Source organism: Dromaius novaehollandiae, chromosome 26 (assembly GCF_036370855.1).
Source record: "Dromaius novaehollandiae isolate bDroNov1 chromosome 26, bDroNov1.hap1, whole genome shotgun sequence".
Lineage (NCBI taxonomy): Eukaryota > Metazoa > Chordata > Aves > Casuariiformes > Dromaiidae > Dromaius > Dromaius novaehollandiae.
Genome location: NC_088123.1, coordinates 7,229,247 through 7,253,610, shown reverse-complemented (window position 1 = coordinate 7,253,610; position 24,364 = coordinate 7,229,247).

Below are 24,364 nucleotides of genomic sequence, written 5' to 3'. Positions count from 1 at the left end.
CAGACAATATTCTTCATCTCCTGTATTCAGCTGTTATCTAGGAGCATTACACGTTGTTAAACCACTGCCATGTCCTCCCAAAGTTACCCTTTCTCCAGTGGCTTTTTACCTAGAAAACTGGTTGTTTTTTATGCCATAATATAGAAATGAACATGAAAAAACTATTTTCATGAAAAGTTCCACTTATTCTGGGGGACTTCAAAAATAATTCATTACTTTCCATCAAAAAGGCTGTTTCCTGCATGAGTTTCCATTTAGATGAAAAAGCCACTCCCTGCTGAGTGTTTTGAATAAAAATTGGAAGCAGCTAGAATTACAAAGTCCTCAGCACATATGGATCTGTTTGTCACAGAAGCCTTTTATAAGATTTAAAAATAGGCCATAAGCTGTATATAATGCCTTGTGCTTGTCCTTGGAATTAGATTTTGATTTATACCAGCTACAAATTTGACCCGAGATGATGTTCCTGAATGACAGAATTTTTTTTATGCTTGAATCAACAAGAATCCAATAGAAGCTACAATATTTGATTATTGTAGCCTGGTCTAAATAAAAAGCAAAACCACCAAACACCTTAAAAATGTGAGTGAGGGAAAGACAGCACTTAAAAATTTGCATATCCAGAGATAGATGCCCTAATGTATGAAACAATTCAGGGCTATAGGCACTGAACACAAAGTACTTTTTGGAAAAAGTAGGACAGTTATCACCAGTGCTGAAGGATATAAAGTAATTTGAAAGATAAAGACAATTCTTTTTTCAGGCAACAAGGACTTATATTGCTTATTTATTCTCATAGTTTGGACAAATGAATTGTTCCTGGGGAAAAAATTAGAATGATTCAATATTACTGGTTCTAATGGTATAGTGAAAAGAAATTGGAGAATTTCACCAAACACTGTTAGAAACAGATGGGAATCTAATGAATAGCAAAGCATTTCATGTTTTTTCCCCCATCACATACATTTGCTGCCTGTTGTACCTCAAGATTTGATAAACAATAATACTTTTGAAGAACAGGGGTTGCATTAGAAATATTAAGTCAAAATTTGAAATGCCAATGGGCATTCAAGAATATATGTCCTGCTGAATTCTATCATGGTTTAAACTATCAAATCACATAAGCACTTTTGCAAATCCCACGCTTAAGGTACAACTTAGGCGCTCGTGAGCTAGGGTTCCCCCCTCCCCCCCCCACTGTATTTAGGCATCTAGAAATGCAGACACTAATGGATTTTCAAAATTTTTAAGCACTCATTTCTCATTGATTCAAGAGAAATTAAGTTCCTAGAGTGTTCTGAAAATCTTGTAGATGCCCAGTTTGTTTTGTTTTGAAGCATAGGTGGCTTTCATCTTACCTCATTTTAGCAAACTGTGGCTGCCTCAAATTTAAGCATATACTGCATCTTCTGCATCTCCACAGAGCAATTTATTCATCTTAAGATAGCTGTACAAGATACCTACATCTAACACGTGCTGTGGAGATGCCAACTGCTGTCCTTTGACTGCAGAGGGAACCCAGTGACTGACTTGTATACAACATCCGACTTTCCAATGGCTAATGTTACTTGAGATGAATCCCACCTTAGATATTAAAACAATTTAGAAATAACCATCAATCCTACAAAAAATTCTACAAATCAGGGTCCTGGGTGCTTTTGAAAACATCACTTAAACTCAGTGTTATTTCTCCTGCTGCTGGTAGCCCATAAAAATGCTGGTCAAGGAGTCCCCCATTGAACTAGGAATTGCTCACACAAAAACAAAGCCAATCTTACTAACAACATATAATCTAGTAGTATGATGAGAGAAAATGAAAGCCTAATTCTCCCACAGGCAAGAGCAACCTGGGCAGAGATTGATTCCACTCACTTTCTGACTATGCTACTCCATATCTGCCTTTCCTACCTTCTTTATGCAAAATTTCAGTGTAATCAAAATACCTTTCCAAAGCAATTAAAAATAAATGAAACTCCAGCTTGTTACAGCAAATACTGAGCAACTGTAGAAGGGGAATACAAGACCTAAGCATTTCATAAATCCAAAGACATTAAATCAAGAGTTAGTTTGACACACAGGTTGTTTCAACTTTTGTATAAGTTTTAGTCTATAGAAAAAAAATAACAGAAGTGTCAAAATTGATCTGCTTTTCTGAAAAAATAAAACAGAATTATGGAAACTGCAGCTTTCTAATCTGTTTCAACAAAAAATTTGCAACTGGTACCACTTATGGCAGATCATATCTTGTTCCACAAGCAGTTCTATTTATTTCAATGGAACCACTTTGGGGGCAAAGTGCTATTAATTCTGAGCACAGCTACCACTGCTAGTGTCCTCAAATCAAAGACTCCTCCCCCAGATGACAAAACATAGTCAACAACTTATTATTGATCCAATTTTGTCCTAGATCTTTCTAACCAAAGGAAGTTTCCAGTGTTGAGAATCTTATACAGAGCTTTCCACCCACTTAATCGTATTTCTTTTCATAACCCACTTACAATGACAACTCACCTTACACTGAACGCAGCTTAATGGTATTATATTCTGAGGAGCAAGTGCAGCTGAAATACTAACTTTATTAGTTCTGTGACTCTACCCATCAGGCATTCTAGCCGCAACCTAACATAAGGTAGCCACGTATGGAGAAACAAGGTTAAAAATAAACCACAGCATGAAAGGAAGTTGCAGAAGCCAGAAATGATCCTGTATATATAAAGATAAAAGCAGGTATTGCTAGTTTGCGTCTGTCAGATATTATAGGAGCTTTTCCACTCTAGGAAATCAGAAATAAAAACACTAAGGAGAAAACAACAAGGTACATTGTGAGCTCTGGGTGGAAACTGCATTTGTAGCACAAAAGCAAGAGCAGAAGGGAGCAGACCTTTCTGACCCTGACAACAAAGATCCAGAGCTAATAACATTTTTGCAACATTTTGACAAGTTGATCAGAAATGTTGTGTTTGTGAAAAGGTTATAAAGAGGCCTGCTAGGCCCAAAGCAATCACACAATGCCAAGGCCTAATCAGATTAATCTTCTTGCTATAAGGCAGCAGCCTTGTGGGTCTGATTCCTCTCTCATATCTGTTTTGCAGTTGCTTTACAGTGCAGTTATTCTTGGTTTTATAGATTGGTAGACTCTAACCTACCCTATTCAAAGAACCCTATCCAGATGAAATGCCTTTTCTTCATAACTGCCAGATCCTTCACAGATCACAGGCATGTAATTTTGAATATAGAGGAACTGTTTTCTTGAAGGTTAAAGATGAATATGCACAAGATTGCAAAGTGGTTTGGTCCGAAGTGTGGACCACATTGCCCAGCTGCAATTTCTACATGCCATAAGGAAGTTTGTCTTTTGTCTTGCACAACCTTAAGAGTAGGCAAGGCTGCAGGGCTGAGTCAGAAAAGTACATCATCTGAGGAAGTACTGCATATAATAAAAGTTCTAGCCATAGAGAAAGGAATTAAATGCAAACACTATGATAATCAGATAAGTAAGATAAGTAAGCATGCATCCTAGAGCATCTTCAGAACAAAATGATTTTCACTAGCATGTAATTCTTTAAAGAACTAAAGAGCATCATTACTTAGGAAAAGTCATATGAGAGAGCTAAGCAGAGAAACTTACTCAGCAACTTGCTCACTTCACACTGAGATGTTCCACTTTCAACCCCTCTCCCTTTTGCTCCACATTAGCTACCCAGCCCTTAATCTACATTGAATATTACTATCCTTGCTGAAAAATTAAGAACCAATTTTATTTTGGAGTCAAATCTTGGCCGTACTTTAGCTCGGCTACACTCCTGGAGCAAAATGGCCTCATCTGTGAAAATACTGGCAGTGAAAATAATTGTAAGCTGTGTAATACTTCAGCACAGAAAGAGATTCACAATACATTTGTGCATGTAACAGCTTAATAGAGGAAACCAAGGTCCCAGTTCAGTTCTTGAATAATTCCTTATTCAAGATAAAACACAAATGCTTTTAATTTAACTCACACATGCATACTATGTAAGTAAACTATAAGATTACAACATTTTTTAAAATGATAGTCATTTTTTTCTTCATTCCAGCTTTCAAAAGCTTTGCAAAAACTGTAGAGGAGGTATTAAAACAGAAAACAAACCTGGTCTCTCTATACTGCATCTGAATTTAACTCCTGAGAGTTTTCCCTGGGATTACATTAAGGCAACACCTGACCAAAGTAGCACCGAACTCAGAACATGGCAGTTGTTCTTATGAATTGTTTCGAGGCCTTATTGACAGAACATCTGAACTTCCACAAATTCTACTGACTGCTCTCTCAGCATAAATGAGCACGAAAGATTTCCTCACAGCCCATACGCACTAGAAACGCGAAACCTAATTACACTAGAAAAAGCCTGCTGCCACCAGTGCTTACACACTTTGCAACATCTTAACTGTAAACAAGAAAACTATTAATGTAAATGCCTTGTAGAGAAAGCTGCTCTATCTCAAACATGGAATTTACTAAGCTTATCAGCAAAGATCCTTCATTTTTTTTCCACAGATTTTCTTACTAGCAAATATATGTCAAGATAAAGCAAAGAGAGGGGCAAGGCTAGGACTGTGAACAGTTTTCAAGTTAATCTTCCAGACGTTAATATACCAAAAAACTTTAAAAGAGAATTTGCCTGTATTTTAAGTCCTTTCATTAACATAAATAATATACAAATTTAATGACTTAGAGAGGGCATAGCTAAATTGGTCTTTTCCTTTTTTCTGCAGAATTTTTTTTAGCCTGAAGAGGAAAAACTCTGCAAGTCATATGAAATGCACAGGTTCTAGGATGCAAAAAATGACATTAGTTTGATCCTGTGTTTGTATGGGAGAAATTGTTAGTAGAAAGGAAAATTGATTTGATTTGTCTTTAAAGTTCTGGAAAAGCAAAGAATTCAAGAGCACGCTTATTTACTTGTTTATTTTGCTTGGCCTGGTTTTCTGAGGTTTTCAAAGCTGCCAGTATAGCAAATAGATATAATCAGAGCCTTCATCACTTACAAGTATGTTTCAATTCTTAAGCTAATCAGCTGTGTCTGAGAGAAAAGCAGGTTTCCTTTATCTCCTGGACCTGGGTGAGAAACAAGCTGAGCAATGAGAAAGTTGCAGGTGGCAACAGAAGTAGAACAGGAAAGGGAAGAAGTAGTTAGTCTACCAGAGAAAAGGAATCTAGTGATTGTGATTTTCTTTTTTTATTAATCACTTTCCAATTAAAGTGATTTTTCTTAGAAGAAACCCTTCTTTGTAGAATACTTCGCAGAATTTCACGACAGAAAAATGAACCAGCATAGTAAAGTCTTATCCTATGATAAAACCATAACCAATTTTTTCCACACAAAAACAAGAAAATCATCCACGGGTTTTCAAGTTAGCATACTTCTAGTTTTCAAATCAATTTCCCTCATTTTTATTGAAGTAAGTGGCAACATTTTCATTATCTAAAATGGGGGAGTTCTTCGTCCCTGAAGATTTCTGCTTAACCCTAACCAGCTCCTCTCTGAATGTTCACATAATCCTTATTTGTTTCTCAGCAGTGGGAATAAAATCCCTCATGTAAGTATGAGCCAAGTGTCAAATAGTCAAAGCAAGTGAACTTAATGTTTCCTAAAAGCTCTTTCAGGATGAAATCCCCTTTTAAGACCACACTCCAAGCACTTGATGGTGGTTCTTCTGCAGGAAGGACAATTTCCTCCTCACTGTATGTGTCTGCAGTCTCATGACCATGAATTTCACTAGCATAAATAAGTGAAAGGAGGAAGAAAACCAGCACACTTACAGGACTGCAGACTGATCAGCCAATAAACACATCTCCAAGAACAGGCTACAGCTTCAGTTATTGAATAGATGCAAAACAACGTGTAATGCCGCACTTCCACAAAACTGTCCACAGATTCTACAACAAGCATGTAAGAAAGGGGGCTAAGGCACACCCCACGGACCCCATCTGTTCCCGCTCCCCAGTACAGCTGTGCCATGGAAGAGTCCAATAAGCTGAGGTGAGCAGAAGTCCCAGGCTGTCTTACCTTTTTTTGCAGCTATAGTTACCTCGTCCCCAATGCTGAGGCATTAAGGCAGTTAACAGCAACAGGAAATTTTCATGAATTAGAGTGAATCATTCTGTTGGAGAATAGTATAAGTACTAGTAATTTTCAGATCAATTTACATGATGTTACACTTATTTTATACAGTGCCATGTTGCTGTTCCACTTGACTGCACTCATTACACACACCCTTAAAAATTTTCATTGCTGTGAATCTCATATTTCTTGTAGTTATATATTGAAATCTCTCTTTTTTGTCATTTACTTTAACTGCTCATTCACCTCCAATTCTTAGCTAACACTAAGGCTTTAATATCACATCAAAACTTTGTTAACTGACAGGATCCACCTATTGGCTAGATAACCAAGTGGCAGTAGATCTGCTGGTAAATAATTGAAGCTGGTAAACTTCACAAGGCAAGATTAAAACTGCAAAAAGTCTCTGCCATGAAAATACTTCTCAGCTTGCACTTCACACTGAATTCAGAGATGTGCTAATCTAGTCTACTTATGTGCTCCAATAGCCTTGTCATGGCAGAATCTGAGAATTTCCTCCCCAGCACAATTCCTGGGTGCAAGCAAACAGCAACCCTGGGGATTCCCAGCTTTGGGAAGTGCCCTGGGAATTCCTAGCCTTGGAAATTCCATCTTGATGTAACAGTGGAACACTTCTCTTCCTACCCTGTTCTTAGTGTTGCTGCATACTGCTTATCAGCCAGAGTATTCTGTCCAAAAGACAGCTGCACTTCAGAGGTGTGGGGCTGGATACTACAATTTACAAGCCTATGCTTACTTGCAACTCCCATTAGTATTAATGGGAAAGCAGTCAGACAACCTTGAAAAGAGTCTAAGACTGAGGCTCACTGCTGCATTATGAGTTGACAGACCAATCGTGGTAGCTACCAGCTTGTGGGCAATCAGCCTCAAGTGCATTTACTTGAAACTTCCTTTTGTTTTGAAGGAAATCTGTTTATGTTAATACATGGGAAAGTTCAGAGCATGTCTGTGGATCAGCTAGTCCTTAAGAACCTGTTAAACATGATATAAATTTGACTACACCAGATACTGGATCTGAATTGGCTGTCGTAGAACCAAAAGCCAGTATTAGCCATTCAGGAAGCAGTCCGTGTGAGCAATATCTCCTCTCCCCTTCAAGGACAAGGTGGGAGGCCAGATGGGTATCTGCTATGAGCCACACTGTCCTGAGCCAACTAGATGCATGTGCTTTCTCTAATCATTTTTGCATTCATAATGCATTTCTGAAGAGCCCTGTGGCCAGAAAGCACACACTTCCTTTAACATGCAAGAACCTCAAAAGTCTAGCAAACATCTATAAAAGTCAAAGATGCTCACATTACAGAGAGCTTTGAACCTGGCCTAGAGCACTATATATAAATTAGTTTCATAGCAGGATATGTGGACAGGTCAGCATTGTTCAGTTTTCTAAACAAACAGAAGCATAAAGAAGCTAAAGGCCTTATCTGCATTCGCATAAACATACACACAGAATCAACGGCAATTCTGAAAATATCAGTTAAGTCTCCTGATCCACCATCCCAAGGTAGACAATAGCATGGCAAGAACCTGTGTGTTTTCATGCATGCTTTACAGCAGCATAAGCTTTACTAAGTGAAATGGAGTTACCCTTAATTTCAAATGCTGTAAGCTTAAGTCATACACATTGAAGCAGAAATAAATCAGTTTTCCCATATCGGGTTTTATTAAAAATTGAAATTAACTACCAAAGCACTGCAGAAGTCTCCATCTCTTGATGCTTTTAGTTGAGACTGGATACCTTCGTAGGAGATGTTAAGTCAAACACAAGCTATTGGGACTCAGCAGCACCATGTGTGAAACACTGGCTTATGTTATACTAGAGAAACATGCCCTGTACCTTTCAGCTCTATACAGGTAGAAATCTATGAAACTGATCTAAGGAACATAGACAAATGCCCTTCCCATAGTGGTGTTAAGAAGCAGAAGGAAAAGATCCTCATTCATTGTTTCCCAGTGAATCATTCATACAGAAAAACAAAAAGCATTCTGCCAAAACTGCATGGTTTTCCTGGTAGAAAGCACCATGCACAACAGTCACCGGACATCACACACTCCAAGTCTGCAGACAGGGGACAGGCACACTGTGATGATGTCAGGAAGAACGAACAAAATTAGCACACAGGAAAAACAAACAAGAGCTACTCATTATGAATTGTTAAGGGCCTGTTTACCGCTGAAGTTGTCAGAGAAAACAAGAGTCAGTCTGTTAAGTAAATAATTTATTTTAGGCCACAGAATTAATTAGAAAAATAGTTAAATAATTGTGGGAAGATGAAAATATTTGGATTTGTGATTCTAGTGGCAGCTTATATGGGCATTTGAAATTAATTATAACCCCATTATATGGGCACTTCTGCAATAAAGAACAAGAAAAATATCCACACAATCCCAGGGCAACAAGCAAGTAAAGACTATTGGCAAGTTGTCCTTTAACAGGGGGTCAGAGAACTCATTTAGATTAATCTAGCACCCACTTGCAAACAGATAAGTTTTGGCTCATATCAGCCAGAGAATTCAAAACAGGCAGCATTCAGTAGAACATAAATGGAGTTTGGGCATCTTCCGCACTTGGTGTTCTGCAGACTGAACTGAAATGATTGAAGCTGCTACTCTCCTTAGCTGCTTCCTGCCAGAGACTGAAGAAAAAGCTGCATGCTTGCTTCATATGTATGCTCTCATAGGACTCAGCATGAACTGGAAAGACTTAGCTCTTGTCTCTGACTTGGGGCACTTGCTCCCATTTTGCCACCCACAGGAGACTGAAGTCCCACAGACGAGGCTTCTGCTCAGCAGCAAATGGAGCTGCTGAAAAACCACCACCTCCTCTGCCCGCAAACACACACAGGTATGCACAGGTGCTTTCACTATTGTCTTTAGCAGCAGCAGTCACCTGTTATTCTAAATGTCCCAAACAGAAGAAGATCTTTGTTCTGCAGCAGGGCCTTAGTAAATAGAGGATGGACCTGAACAAAGGCTTCTCACCTTCCAGTCATTTATGGCAACTGCTAGACTACTTGTAGTCCTGCAATACAGTTACTAATTTTTTGGGGGGCAGGGGGAGCCTTTTCAAAAAAGGCAAAGATATCTAGGTAACATTACTTCCTTAAGTTTTAAATTCTTTAAGCATTGCAAATGTATATATTCATGCAATGCATTCAGTATATCACTGTATCTAGGTGTCAGTCACTCATGTACATGCATTTGTATCAGATCCTTACAGAGCAAGCAATTTAAGTATATAAAGCATGCACATTATAAACATAGCTCAATCCAGAGAATAACCTGTACATAAACATGCCCTACACTAAGTATATGTCAGATGCATATTTCCCTTTTACATGAAGCTTTCAGCTGCCTCCAACATGTGGCACTCAAAGCTTCAGCAATGAGTGTCAGAACTGTCAGGAAGATTAACAATAGGTATTTGAAAAGAAAACAGTAGGTAGTTAAGATTTGTTCTTGGAATATGATTTATAGAGGTTTTTTGGTTTTCCCCCCTCACACAACAGAACCATGACTGAGACAAAAACAGCATTCAGAAACCTGAAACAAGTGGGTGTTCTGCCAAGCAGATCGATTTTTACTGTGAGATGCTGTCCTTTTTTTATCTTGTAAAGTTGGTTAAAGTCAATAAAGAAGGATAAAGAATACTGTCCTCCTTAAAACAAGAAACATTATGGGAGACTCCCACAGATACTGCAAATTAGCCTGTTCTTAGTGAAGCAACACAAATGACAACTTACAGCAGTTGAATGAGGATCTGTATTCAGGTATATTAGGATGCTCATATTGAAAAGAAATTAGACAATCACTTCTAAGACACTCAAACCTACCTTCCTTATCCCACTTCTGTGCTCCTGCATTCTAAGATCTGTCATTAGTGCAAGACCTAAGGGACATCTGCAAGTGTAAACTCTTCCAAATTCCACTATATTTCATGACTTGCCAAAATTCCGCAACAAATCAATAGCCCAGGTAAGACATACCCATGGGAGTAATTGCTCAGTTATACTGCTGCATACAAGTAGTGTTTTTTTGTTGTTTTTTTTTTTGTTGTTGTTTTTTAAATCAATAGAGCTATCTAGGTGTAGATGTGAAACTAATCAGATCAGAACCAGGTCTTAACATCTGGTCTATTGATCTAAACGATGAACAGTTCCTTCCCTGCACAAGCATAACACCCTTTTCCTTCTAGGATTATCATTTCAGGTCACAGCCAAATTAAACATTTTGCTGCATCTGCATCCATTCAGGAAATGCCACAAACCTTTCCGGTTTAAGAGATATGAACCTCAGTTGTAATACAGAAAAGTTGGTTCTGACCCCATTGCTAAGGCTGACCTTTCCTATGTTGTACACAGGCTTTTATATACCTGTCTGTAGTCTTCCTGGACATAACTCCTTGACTGAAGGGCCATCATTGTGCAAAGAAAGCTATCCACCATGATTTTGTCTCCTTTATATAATACCTAGATACTCCAAGTAGGACAGGCCATTATGCCTGCTCAGCAGCATATAACATCATGAACACAGTGCAAAAAAACCTCAGTCTTTCCTTGGGTATTCTTTGGCAGTCAATAGAAATTATACCTAACATCTCATTGATGAACCAAACACTGCAAGATCTTTCTGAATCTAGCCTTAATTCCTAACCATTATCATTATTACACACTCCAGCCTTTCCTCCTACCTGCCAAGAACACTAGGATAGCTAGTACCTGAATTACACCCCCAATGTGAGGTATAAGGGAAGCAATAATAAAGACAATTGCTACTTGCAAATGCTGTTTCCCAGCTGAGACAACTACTCCATGGTAGTCAAAGCAGCCACATACATCAAACAAAGACAAGAGTAGCTTGAAAGATTTTCCTAGTTTTTATTTTGTTAAGCATTAAAAGAGGATGAAGTCTCAGTGCTTAAAATCCCAGGGGATTTAAGGAAATGGTCTGAGGCAATTGTCTAAAACAGCTGTGAAAACATTTACCCTTATTTGCATTTATGTTCTCTTGCTCCTTGTAGCTTGTCTCAAAGCATCATTTTGTAGGCTGTGTTCTAGTAAGTGAGCCCAATTTACTGATAATACCTTACTCTTAAATGCAAGATAGGAGAGTAGGTTTCTAAACAATTCAAGTGTCTGTTCATTCTAAAAGAGTTTATTTGGTGAGCAAATATCACTGCAGAACAACAGGTGGGGAATTATTACACTGCGACATACAACAACTTGCTCAAAACCAAGAAGAGGCTAAAGGGGGAACCAGCAACTGCCAGTCCTATTGCCTCATTAGCAAGCTAAAGACTAGTAAAAATCTTTGGGCTCATCCACATTGGGTAAAGCAAGGCATAGGGACTCTCAAATTAGCATTTCAACCAGAAGCATTCTAGACTCACCAGCACAGCACTGCACCTAACCCAACCAGTCTGGTTTACAGCATCCCAATGACTTTGCACAACACCCTCACAGAAATCAGGAGTCTTTGGTAGTGCATGGGGCTGAACGGCAGAAATGTGACCATGGCCTTATTTGAAAGGTGTTCAGCTTGCCAAAACATTCTCCATAACCAATGGAACATTTTTGCTTTTGTATACAGAAACCAAAGCACATGTTTCAGTGATTTGCCCCTCTTCACAAAGAGGGAGTTTTTTTCCCTCACAGGGAGTCACTTAGATTTCTCCCTCATTCCACACACACACATTTTTGCTTCATACCCTAGCTGCAGCAGTTGACAACTTTTAGACCGGGATATTTTGATCCGAGTTCTCTCCTTTGCACATCTCCATTTCCTTCCTCTCTCAAGCCTTTTCTTTAATGCTGAAAAGCACTGCCCATTATATGGTTTGCTTTATCTCCCTCTTCTGCTCTCACTTCTCCTTCCCCCTCCCCACCATCCTTCTCTTTTCCTGAACCTGTCACATCTGCATCAGCAGTGCAATTCAAAAGGGAATCTCTAAGGAGCTACCTGTCAGATCTGTCTACTTGGAGATCAGCGCTATTGCTTAAATGCGAGATGAATGATTCCTGGGAGGAAATATTGCTGTATGGCTGTTAAGCACAGGAACTTTATCCAGCTGGTGGATATGACAGATGTATCAAAATAAATAATAAGAAATAAATATTAAGCCATCAAACCTTACTAGACCACTTGGGTACCAAGGGAAAATAAGGTTAAGAATATAAAGGAGATTTATTTTTGAGCAGATACAGAGCATCTGCAAAAAGGGTCACAGGAATTTTCACAAATTGGTCCTGAAACACCTACATGTTCTTAAAGCACCTCCAGGTAAAAAGCATATAGAAGTTAATATGCATTTTAACTACAATCCAAATATAACTGCAGTTTTAGATCATTAAGATAGAAATGAATACCACAATATTACACCCTGCAGCACCTGGAAAGATCACCTGCACTTGCTGTCATTCAAATGCATAACCTTGAATGATGGTTAACTGCCTTGTTTATACATGGTAGCCTAGTCAGATCTCCGCATTTACTACACATTTTAACTCTCATTAGATGGATTAGCTTTCCTGTGGGCTCATTTTAATCTACATTCTCAGGCAAATACCTATTGGTAGGTCCAGAGAATCCATTAGCTAGTACAGCATTTTACAAAGAAAACATAAGGTGAGTTTACAAATGAACTCCAGTAACTTCTCAACAACTTTCCTACAGTACTATTTAAAATTCAATAACAACTGATATCTTTGTCTAGTTCACATGCTTGTGTCTTTTGCAGACCTGTGTAAGAGAAGACTTCTGCAGAGAGGTGCAGAGATGCTGTAGATGTTCATCTGCAGCTTAACTGGCTTTGGATCTCAGAAACTAGCCAACCAGCCAGATGCCCAGATGTCCGCAAGAAAAAAAGCGGCAAGTGTTTGATTCTTCGAGTGCATAAAATGTTACTTCCTGCACTAAGAATGTTAAAGAAAAAAGCAACAACCCATAAAACAAGAACATGCTGACGAATAGGCAGAACAAAAAGAAAAATCTTTCTTTGGTCAGTAAACAAACCTAGAGAGAATAGGTTTTCAGTGTGTTGACAATGTTCTGGCAGTTCATTAATCCCAGCAAAATCTCTCCAAAGTCACTGATGCATGGATTCCATTTTCAAATTTCTCATTAGTTCCTCTTTATGGATTAAATGCTGATGTTCACGAATGAATGCACACAGCTTCAGTTGATGGATGTAATTGGGTTGTAATGGATTTTAGCTGCTGTTCCTTCTGATCTAGCCAATTTGAAATGCAGTATCAATGTATTCTCCCCATCTCTCTGTAGGGAATGAGAAATTGAAACCTACAAGATGAAATTTATCAACTTCCATAAAGTCAGCTTCAACCATCATAAAACTGTTAAACTTCTCATTATCATTCTACCACAGTTATTTCCCAAACTCTGGTCAGGCAGTCAAAATATTAAAGTGCATTTGAAATAAGTAGAGTTGATCCTTCAATATTCTGTATGTCCTCAACATTGATTTAGGTGCTGTAAATATTACCAACCCAGGATGACATTAACATAGCAAAAGCTTAACAGCAGGAACATAAAATGACATGAAAAGATTTAAAGGTTGCAGAACCTCCTTCCAATTTTTAAGTATATCTGTATCTAGATAAATAGATAGATGATTTGCTATCACTATGGGGCCAATAGCAGCACAGCTTTAAATTTTCTCCCCGAAACCGCATGTCTTGTTCTCGTTATTTCTTGATTTAAACCCGCATTGACTAACCAGAGGAGTACAGAATGCTAAGACTACAGAAAAGTATTCCATGAGAGAACATAGTATATCTTTAAGGCAAAAACACAAGGGAATTGACATGTTGGAGTGGGGGGAGGGAGGAAGAGTATTTTTTCTAAGCTAAGAACCTAAAAATTTGACTACAGTGGTGCTTTGAGAAGTCCCAGGTCTAACTCACTAGATCACTGGTATCAAAGAGATCTTGGGCCAAAGATTCTTATAGTTATGTAGTAGCTATGGGCCAATAAACTAGCAGTAAATCCAGTTTCTGGAAGACTATCACTTTTTTTGAACCATCAACAAGTTAAAGGGTTGAAGGGAAAATCTGCCATGGAAAAAAAATTCTTTCCATCCATCTAAAGGTGGACTCTCCTATACCAGATGTGAAGCATGTTAGCAGAACAGACAAAGGATATTTACTCTTTGGATGTTCTAGGGATTTTAAGAGATTCTGAACTCTGACTTGCATGGACTTCAGAAGTCTTCAAAGTCCACAACTCTAGGCATGAAGTAGTTCTGAAAAGCTGAACACTGGGTCCATCTTCAAGTAGTCATTTAATGAAAAGCATAATTTCATAATTATTTTGATTAGGGGAGGGGGCACAATGGAAAAAGGAAAATTTAAATTAGTTCAATACTAGGTGGCCAGTGAAAACTGGTCATTTAATACTTTCTGAAATCTCACTCCAAGAAAGTGTTTTTACTTACTAGTTCTTTCACACCACCTTCATCTACCCAGAGAGATATCTTGAATAGCATGAGCCACTGTCTTTTACCTTGTCTATCCAGTGACAGCAGGCTACAAGGAAACCAAAGGTAAAGGCCAAAAAAATTGGTAAGAGGATTTAGCAGTCTCCCAGAAGTTTTCTGTAATAAGCCCCACACATCACTGAGGAATATTTTATAGTAAGGCAATTTCTATAAAAGCTGAAGGTTAATATTTCTTAAAATCAAATTCAAATTTTAGGTGCCAGAAACCTCATGAGAAACTGAACTGTAAGAATAGTTTTGAAAACCATACTCCATTTGCATATGGAAATATAGTTGCACAGTATGTTGGAGCACTTTCGCAAAACAGCTTAGAAATGGATTTTCAAAGTCTGGCCAGCAGCATGAGCTGCCTTGAAAATCTGATTACTGCACAAAAACAAAGACAAAAAACTTTGTACATGCACCCAGGTCCACATGACACTTGCATGTCATGAAATGCTCATTTGACATTAATAAAACCTGTGAGCAAGAGCAAACATGACAACAGTCCTCCTGAACTAAAGCAGTTTCATTTCCATTGACTTCAGTTGGCTTTGGATCAGGCCCTGTCAGCTGAACTCATTACAGCTTTCTAAGTTGCCAACCATTTTCCCTATCAGCTGCTGCTATGGCTGAACCCATTTTGTCTGCATCATTCTTTCCCCTTCATATTCCAGGCCAAATGCAATAATGGCTGTAAGTGGAAACAATTATCAACTTCAGTGGAGTTGCTCATGCTTAGAACAGGGATAAATTTGACCCTCTATTACAACCCACAGAATCCCAAACTAATTATACAAGCCCAGTAAAGACAGATTCTAAATTTCTTAGTTTTATTACTATTATTATTCATTTCCGTGTTACAAGGTACTTAAAGATTGGCATCTCAACTAAATTATGCATCTAGGACATGCTGGAATAAACTCTCCTCATGCTGCAAAGCTTGTATCATCTGTCCCTTTCTTGCATAGAGATGGTATACCTGCTCACTGTGCTTAGTTAAAACAAACTTCTTAAGTACCCTGGGACAAGCAGACAAGTGGGGTCAATAGGTTGCCCAACTTAAGCAAAGCACATAAGCAAAAATTCAAGTTTTAGTGTCACTGAAATCAAAAGGGATTACACATTCATAAAGCTAAGCATAAGCTGAAGTGATATTCTGTGTTGCAGTCTATTTGAAAGTTCGATTTTTTTTTCCTTCCTCAGAATGGGGAAAAAAGGATATCACAAATCAAGCTATTCTGTAAGATTCTTCTATAAGCTTCAGAAGTTTGGGGAATTATTGGAAGCTTGAAGTATGATCCCAGCTTCTAGGATACAGGCCACAGCTAACACTAGGAGGCTGCTGATGAAATTGCATTGCTAATGTCAGACTGCTTTTTCTCCATTCTGCCTAAGTTACCCTTCCAACACTAAATCCATCGGAACTATGTTTTATTATTTGAATAATTCTCTCTATAAGATGCCTCCATCTGTACAAACATTAATCAGTATTACTGCAGTGAATCTCCGCTATACAGATGCACTATATAAAGCAGACTAAACAGTCCTAACATCAGTGGGGACTTGTATCTTAAGTCTCTCCTGATAGGAATTTGTTTCAAGCCTTGTCAGTTGCCCAATGGTTTGTATTTAAATCACTGCAGAAAACTGAAGCAGCCAAAGCATTTTAAAGGTACAGATTTAAACCTGTAAAAACACACCACCCTTATTACAGAAAGGAAAGTAACAGAATACTGAAGATAAACCTTAAATACTATGACAACAAAAGGTGTGAATTGTATGAATTATTTCCTGTATCCTAATCAAAGGAAAGCAGAAGTGAAACAGACAGCTTGTGCATTTGAGAAACCTCAGATGCACAGCTATGGTTTACTTCCCTCCTCCCACCTCGATTTCCCTTCCCACATCAAGAAGAATTTGACAATTTCTCTTTGTGCCTTTGCACCTACAACTGGGTATGTGTGATCATCAACTTGACACAGGCTTTGTATATTTTCTGGCTCTGTTTCCCTCTGAAGTAGGGATGTTCCTACCAGATAAAGGCTCTAAACTATCTACGATCATAGCTTTCTCATCCCTTGAGGCAGTAGTCACCCATCCTACCTTTCCAACTGAAAGGACAGTTGGAGTGGGGCAAGGGAGCAGAAAGGACAGTAGCTAAGACTAGTAGCAGGAACTCTATGCAGTAGAAACTTAGGAAATAAGAATCGTTAGCGACTGTAGCCAGTTTCCAAGCACCACTCTTCAGAAGAGGGGCTATTTCTATTTCTTTTTCTGCACCATGGCTACTTTGGTAAAACCTGATTTGATTGGGAAAATAGTGATAAAGACCCAGCAAAAGATTTGTCTTGTTGGACCTGAAAGACAGGCTCCTCACTGTCTCCAGCAGCAGGCAGTATGAGATGCCTCAGGAAGTCGGGCTGTGAGCCTTCAGGTAATTCAGATTTGAGGGGCACAAGCTGTCACTTTCAGCATAAGAGTTGGGCTCCCAAACACTTTCCTTTTCTTTCTATTCCTTGTAAGAGCTGAGAGTGGCAAAAGAGCAATTAAGGCAGAACAACTTCTACAGTTCACCTATTAAAATAATAGCTTAGACAACTGTCTCTAAAGATCATTATCAAATCACTCTGTTCCTAAACAGTACACTGTCCTAACAGGAGTATGAAGTTTGAACTTTATCTAAAGCAATGAAATACCATAAGCCATGGTGGGTTCTCCTGTACTAAAGCTGAAGTCATAACAAACCACATACTTTCTTGACCACTGTTTTAACAGAAAGCCCTTTTCTTGTTTATCATTAATACTCATTCCTCTCTTCCAAAGTGCCCTATATGCTCTTAAATGATTGCAGTCCTTTTGTAGATTATGCATAAATCCTCATTTGTTTTCTTTATTAGCATTCGATCTGGTTTTGTTAATTGCATAAATGTTCCCCCTCAGGCAGAAAAGCAATATAGTTCAAATGAAGCAGGGTTTTTTGTTAAGGATAGTCAATTTGATTAACGTCACTGTCAATATGATGAATGAAAATTCTCTCAAACAAGTTGCCCAATACCTGGAAATTGTCACTGGAATATTCATGTCATTAGAACATAAATGATAAATTTGATTTGGAATCATGTCAACCTGCCAAAAATTTCCCTTAATTTTGGAAGTTATATACGCTTTGTCTTCAATACTTTTTCATCAAGATCTCAGTTAATTAAAATCTTTTATTTCCCCGATACAGAAGTCTTGATATCAATTTTTCCTGAATTTGGCAAGTCACTTTGCCTCAGTTTCTTAAGTCAACCATCAAATTGCTGTCATAACTACAAAGAACTGAGAAGCTCTGAATCTTAGGGATTGTGAGCTTGTTCCTCTACTCTATTCAGTAACAAATATTTGCCTTATGGATAGGAATAAAACAATTTTACTATCCAGGGCCCATCTCTAACCACCAAGCTACAGAAACTCCTTACCCCTCCATTTGCGACTCTCGCACTTGAGTATCTTTTACTCCTTTTCTCCTTGTTAAATACTAACCATTTTTCCTCCATGTCTCATCATCTGTTCATTACTCAGATGCAGTGTGTAGAAGCTGACCTAAATCTCACAGAACTCAAAGTGAACAGTGAACTGAACATGCATCAGATGATGCTCCTAACTGTTCTGGTATTTGTTTCAAGATAATCAGAGGACCTAGGCAACCCCAAATACCAACACAAATCTGATCTAGAGATTAAAACTCTCAGGGGCTTCATCCCCTTGCTCCTTTGCACCCAGAGGGCCTTTCTCATCACCCTTCCCTAATCATATTTTCACCTTTGATAATAGTTACAACAGAGCTAGGGAAAAGGTCACTATCTCCTGACTCATTTAGTCTCCAACAGCATCTGGCTGTGACTCCACTTTTCCTTTCCTCCATTTCCATCCTGCCACAGGACCCTGATCTTTGAAAAGTAAAGATTCTTTATTGTCATCTAATAGGGAGGAGACAGAGCAATCTGGAAGCCTTGATAAACCTGAACAAGGTTAATCTACTATTGAACTACAAGGAGAACAATGAATGTGAATGATGATCTGGAAAGAAAAACAAAGTATAGCACTTTTTTTTTTTTTTTTTTTTTTTTTTTTTTTAAGTCCCCAACTAAATTTCTTGTGGTTGCTCCATAAACCGCTTTGTTCTAGACTGACAAACTCTAGAATTTAGCCTCCCAAAGCAATTTTGTCAGACTCAGAAATACTTCCTCTCTTCTTCCACATCATGTTATGGTTCTTTTTCTTCTGCCAGGCATGAAGTGCAAGAAGCCTATCTGGAATGCAGGATCCAGGCAAGAAATTTCCAAATGATGCTTATAAAAATCAAAACCTGGCAAGCCACATGACAAGCTCCTACATTCCTCCTTTTCTGCCATTACCTAAGCCTACTTCTGATCATGCTTTAGAAAACGCCTCACTGCAGACCAAAAGCATGCACATGACCAGGCTAATTTTGCATTTTCTGTATATATCCTTTCTTCTTCCCCCTTCTTGTCTCAAACTGTATGGCTTTGCAGATTAGAATACATTTCTCTTCTGGATTTTTACAGCAGTCAATTCAAAGAAACTCATTCCAAATGAGGTCTTTGGTCACTACAGTAAAGAAGCTTTAAGGAGATAGCGTAACAGATTGAGTTCAGAACAAAAATGGTTCCCGGAAGCTTTGGAAGTTCAAAGTGTTCAGCTATTGACACTTTGAAAGAACAAACTGAGAAGACAGAAAGTAGGTGTGCAGCAAAAGGTGGCAAATCTTGCACTTTCTCAGAGTAATGGCGCATTACATTCAGACACTGTGTATAATTCCAGGAGTAAAAAGACCTTTCTTTTTCTTCCTCTTTTAAGTATCCCTTAGTCCTAGTGATATTGCCATTATTTAACACAATGTGTTCATTAGAAATGCATTTACACTCATATCTTGATTTAGCAGCTCTGCCCTTCATTTCCATACTCCAGATTAGTATGCCTCATGATAGAATATATTTGACAAGTTCAGAAGAGTCTGAGAAGACAACTTTAATAATTCAAAGTGGAATCTGTTAAAGAGAATGGGTGTATATATGCATCTGTGTACATATGGAACACAAAGTTGACTGAAGTCCTAGGCAGTGGATTAGATTCTACTGCCCAGTTTGTAGATAACAGGACTTTTCTCCAACCTTCTCTGGGTCTACAGAAGCATTCCATACAAGACTAATATTTACCTATGTTTTTTGCCCTCAGCACCCAGTTTATTACCCAGACAAAACATGTCTTCCCTAAACAAAAATAGATATATGGAGCCAGAAACCTTTTCCATTTCTCTTTACTCTATGTCCCACACCAGCCTCCTTGTTACTGCCATTTCCCACTGCAGTGATCTTCCCTTCAGAAAAAGATCTTTTCAGTTGTATATCAACTGCACAGCTAACTCTTGGTCAGAGAATTGAGTCAGTTCAGGAAAGCAGTAATCAGTTACAAACAAAAACAAAAACATGCCAAGTGAAAACATGATATTGACAGATGTAATTACCTTTAAGTACAAGAACACAATGGCCACAGAGGTGTGCAACCTCTTAATGGAACCCAAATTGTTGCCATTTATCAGGGTCCAACCATCTGTTGGATTTGTAAGTTATCACACACTTCTCAGTACACCAACTTACAACATGGCCAGTTAATCTGATAATTCAACTGGATTTTCTGATGTTCTGAGATTAGCAGGTATTCAGCACTATCCAATGTTTTTCTAAGAAAACACTAAAATGAACTACCAGAGAGAACACAAGCTGCGAGTTCCTGCTAACTAGACAGGGATATAGTTTACCTTTTCAGGTATCTGAATTCTACACATCACTGCATTTTCTGTAAAACTAATTTAACACTTGTTTGGCTACTTCTGCTAAACTACAGCCTGACACCAAGCTGCAGCGTAGACATAACCTAACTATAGCTTTTCATTAGCAAATAGAAGTTGCTTTAAAAGTCCCATCAGCTCCCTGGCACACACAGAATTAGTAACAACTTCTTACTCAAACCAGGGAAGAGGCCACTTTTGTTGAGAAAGATGGCGGCCCTCCAATCAGTCATGAAAATTAGATATGCTTTTATTCCCCAAATTACATGCAAATCTAAAGTTAAGTAGAACCTTACTAGACCAGAGGTAGGATGGAATTTTCTTTTTCACAGCATAAACTGCAATATGGAGAGTTTTTTTCTTCTCTCCATTCTGAGGTGAAGCACACATCCATCATACAGTCACCCAATTGAACCTTCTAGAAGCAAAATAAAGAAGCTTCCCACCCTCGGAGTGGGAACAGACAACCAAAGGTCTTAGCCCACTTCTGGAGTTGTTTAATCTATTTTTAGTGCTTTTAACTTGGGTATTAATTTTGTGTAGATAAGGGTGAATTCTGTTGTAGACCTATTTACCAAACTCAGCAGTCTGTCTCACCCTGTATAAAGGCCTTCACATGGAGCATGTTCTGCAGGTTTACTCTCCAAACACAGCAAGGTTTCAGCAGGAAATAGAGACAATGCTTTAACTGTCTTTCAGCCTGTCCAGGAGCAGAGCAGATAAAGCTCAAAGATTAATACAAGGGAGGAAAAACTTAACATTTGTTTAGAAATGAGTGTAATGTATTACTGCCAGAATCTCTACAAAACCTTACCACAGGCAGGCTCCCTGCACCTTACACTGTACATTCAGTCTGACATGAGTATATAGCCTTGAAATCAATTGACAGAGCAGGGAAAAACATTATTAGGCATCTGCAACCTCCAGACACTCTGCAGCGACAAGATTTGTTGCAGGGTAGAAATGACAGCTATGTAACAACAATATCTTATTGATACGGGCTTCCTGAGCAGTGATGGAAGAAAGGGTGAATGCTTCTGACAGCAAGTGACTGCAGTGTATGTTAGAGGCTTGATGGAGCAAGCAAGGCTACAGATGAAGCAGTACAGGAAGAGAAATGGACATGGCACAATGCAGATAAAGATGCAAGTAGGTCAAGCATCACTATCTCAGGATGCTAGTGACATTTTGGCCCACATATCAAACCAAGAGTCATTCATTATTATTTTGTTTAAGCCCATTAAGCACACTGGCTGGCTGCTAGCAAAGCCATCTGTATTAAAATCATACTGATGATTCCACTGCTGAATGCTGCATTTGCTCTACAAAGTTATTAATTATCCTCATCAAGCTGCTGGTGTAACAGCATTCACCTGGTTGCAAGGTGTCAGGAGAGAACTGAACAGTTACTAAGCCACAGTTGCTTACATTAGAGATTAAAAATGCTGACATTGTTTTAAAGAGATGAACAATAAGCATTATAAAAATATAGGCAGTAGTGAATAGCGTTAAAAAACAGATAAGGCACTTCTAGTTGCCTTTCCACAAAGCACAAAAATAGAGGATATTGATAAGAAGCAAGCACTAGAAAGCAAATTAAGAAATAAAATTCATTTGTGAAGTCCCTGTTACAGTGTATTATTAAGACACAGCGATTAGGTAAAACTGATGGGGTGTTCATACAGCCAGTGAAACTTGCTATAATAATTGCAGTATTTTAAATAAAATAGAATGCTTATAGCATGAATATTTTTAAAAACATCTACCTGCCTAAGGACCTTCATTCTGGCTTTCAGCTTTTGCATGGACTCAGAACATCGGTGGCAAGTAGGAACCAGTCTCTCAGAGTAAGCAATGCCTAAGTATCTTTCAAAATCTGTTAGCAAGCAAAGATCAGATTATGAAAGTTACACAGCTATCTAGCACCCTCTGAAATCTACAAAAATTTGACAATCTTTAAGTACACACACCTATGACTGACAAAACAGTTTGCTTTCGAAGATGGGTCCACTACTTCAACTCTTATTTTGCTAGTATCACAGACTATTGATAAACCCAGCAGAATGCAAAACATGACCAAATGTTATAGACCAAGAGCCTCTTTTTAGTGGTGCTTAATTTGGAGACTAAAGTTTATATAACTTGAGGTATCAATTTAATCCTAAAGTAACACCTTTCCAGTAGCAATGCTAAGTAAGATGAATCAACCCAGAATATTTTTTTCTGCATGTCAAAATACAGTACTGCATTCCATACAATCTCCCCCCCCCCTTTTTTTTTTTATATCCAAGTGGATTATTCTTTTCATTATAATCTTCCAAAGCCAAACTAGTTGATTGCTTTTACCCAAGAAAAACACCTAAAATAGCCAATGGTAAAGTGTTAATTCAGAGCCTGTTATTTTCACTATTTAACACAGTAAAATGAATCAACTGGAAGAAAATATCAATTTGTTAAGAACAAACTTCTCTTACTCAGTATTGTTTCACATGCAAAATATCTAGCCATCTGAATGCCCTAAAGACATCTGACAACAGACTACTCAAACAATAATGAAGGTGTAGTATCACAGCACCAAATGGACTATTTCAGTAAGCATGCAGTTTGCCTTCTATTAAGTTTTGGTGTGATGCCTATACACCAGCATATGCCCTAAATAAGACAGTGTCTTCAGTACCCACTGAAAACATAAGGATTAAGCAGCTACCTTCCCAGTGAGCTGAGAAGTTCAGTACCCATGAACTTATCTAACTTACCAGTTGTCTTCTGCTGCCTTTAGTCCTCACCTCCATCCTCTCCATAAACATATTTGAGTTTCTTTCCATCTGTAGGGTTTATCTATCAAAAGCCACTTACTTTTTCCTGTAGTCATTTGAATCCATCTGCTGTTGATTGTAGAAATCTGCAATGAATAAAGTGAGATGCTCCGAATTCTCAGAATCACAAAAGGATAGTTATTTTGGATGTCACGCTGAATGAATTTAAGTAGCCAGTGAAGTATACACTCATACTCAATGGCTGTTTGAAAAGTGCCAAGCATTTGAAAAGTACTCCATTTGTTTGAAATCTTATATCCACAAGATAAGCCACTATCTCTATTCTTATATATTTTCTATTAAGAAAGTGAAATTTTTAAGCAGCACCCTTTTAAGTGAAGTTAGACCACAGAGCTAGATCCTCAGCTATTGTAAATCTGCAGGGTCCCATGAAGTCAGCAGAGCTTTGCTGATTTACATCAGGTGAAGCGGCCTGGGGTTTCTTTTCAAAGTTATATACATCATTTCAAATTGTTTATACTGATTTGCAGAGTTCCAGATGACAACTGTAATGATGAATCAGAGTGCATTAAGTAGTAGAGCCTGAGTGCTTTGAAGGTCAGGTTAAGCTTTGCTCTTTAACAAAGTTATTTTGACATTACCACACGCAAGTGTGACAGAACATTGGAAAGGACCATTAGATTAATAATGGCACCAGCAGCATTAACATCCTATTTGCTAGCCATGCTCCTCTCAGACCTTTATTGCTTGCTCAAGGCAATGTAACTGGAAATCCAAGACATTGGTGATTTAAACCAACCATTATGATTTAAACCATATCCATTTGATTAAATGGTATATTTTCAAAACAAAGTGTTTTGTTTTGTAATGAATATACAAAGTACACACAGAGCTAAGCCCCCTCCCCTACCAAAACCTCAATCAAATCTGGAAAACAAATTTTATATAAACCCTCTCCTATTATATATTTCTTTTTGCCACTACCCCCATATACACAGTAGGTGGTCCTTGTGTTAAAAGTAACTGTTGAAAGGGATTGGCACTATCACAATAAAGCTTTTACCAGCTAAAGTTTAAATGGTGCCGGAAATCACTCCCAAAGGCACTTGTTCAGAGTTTA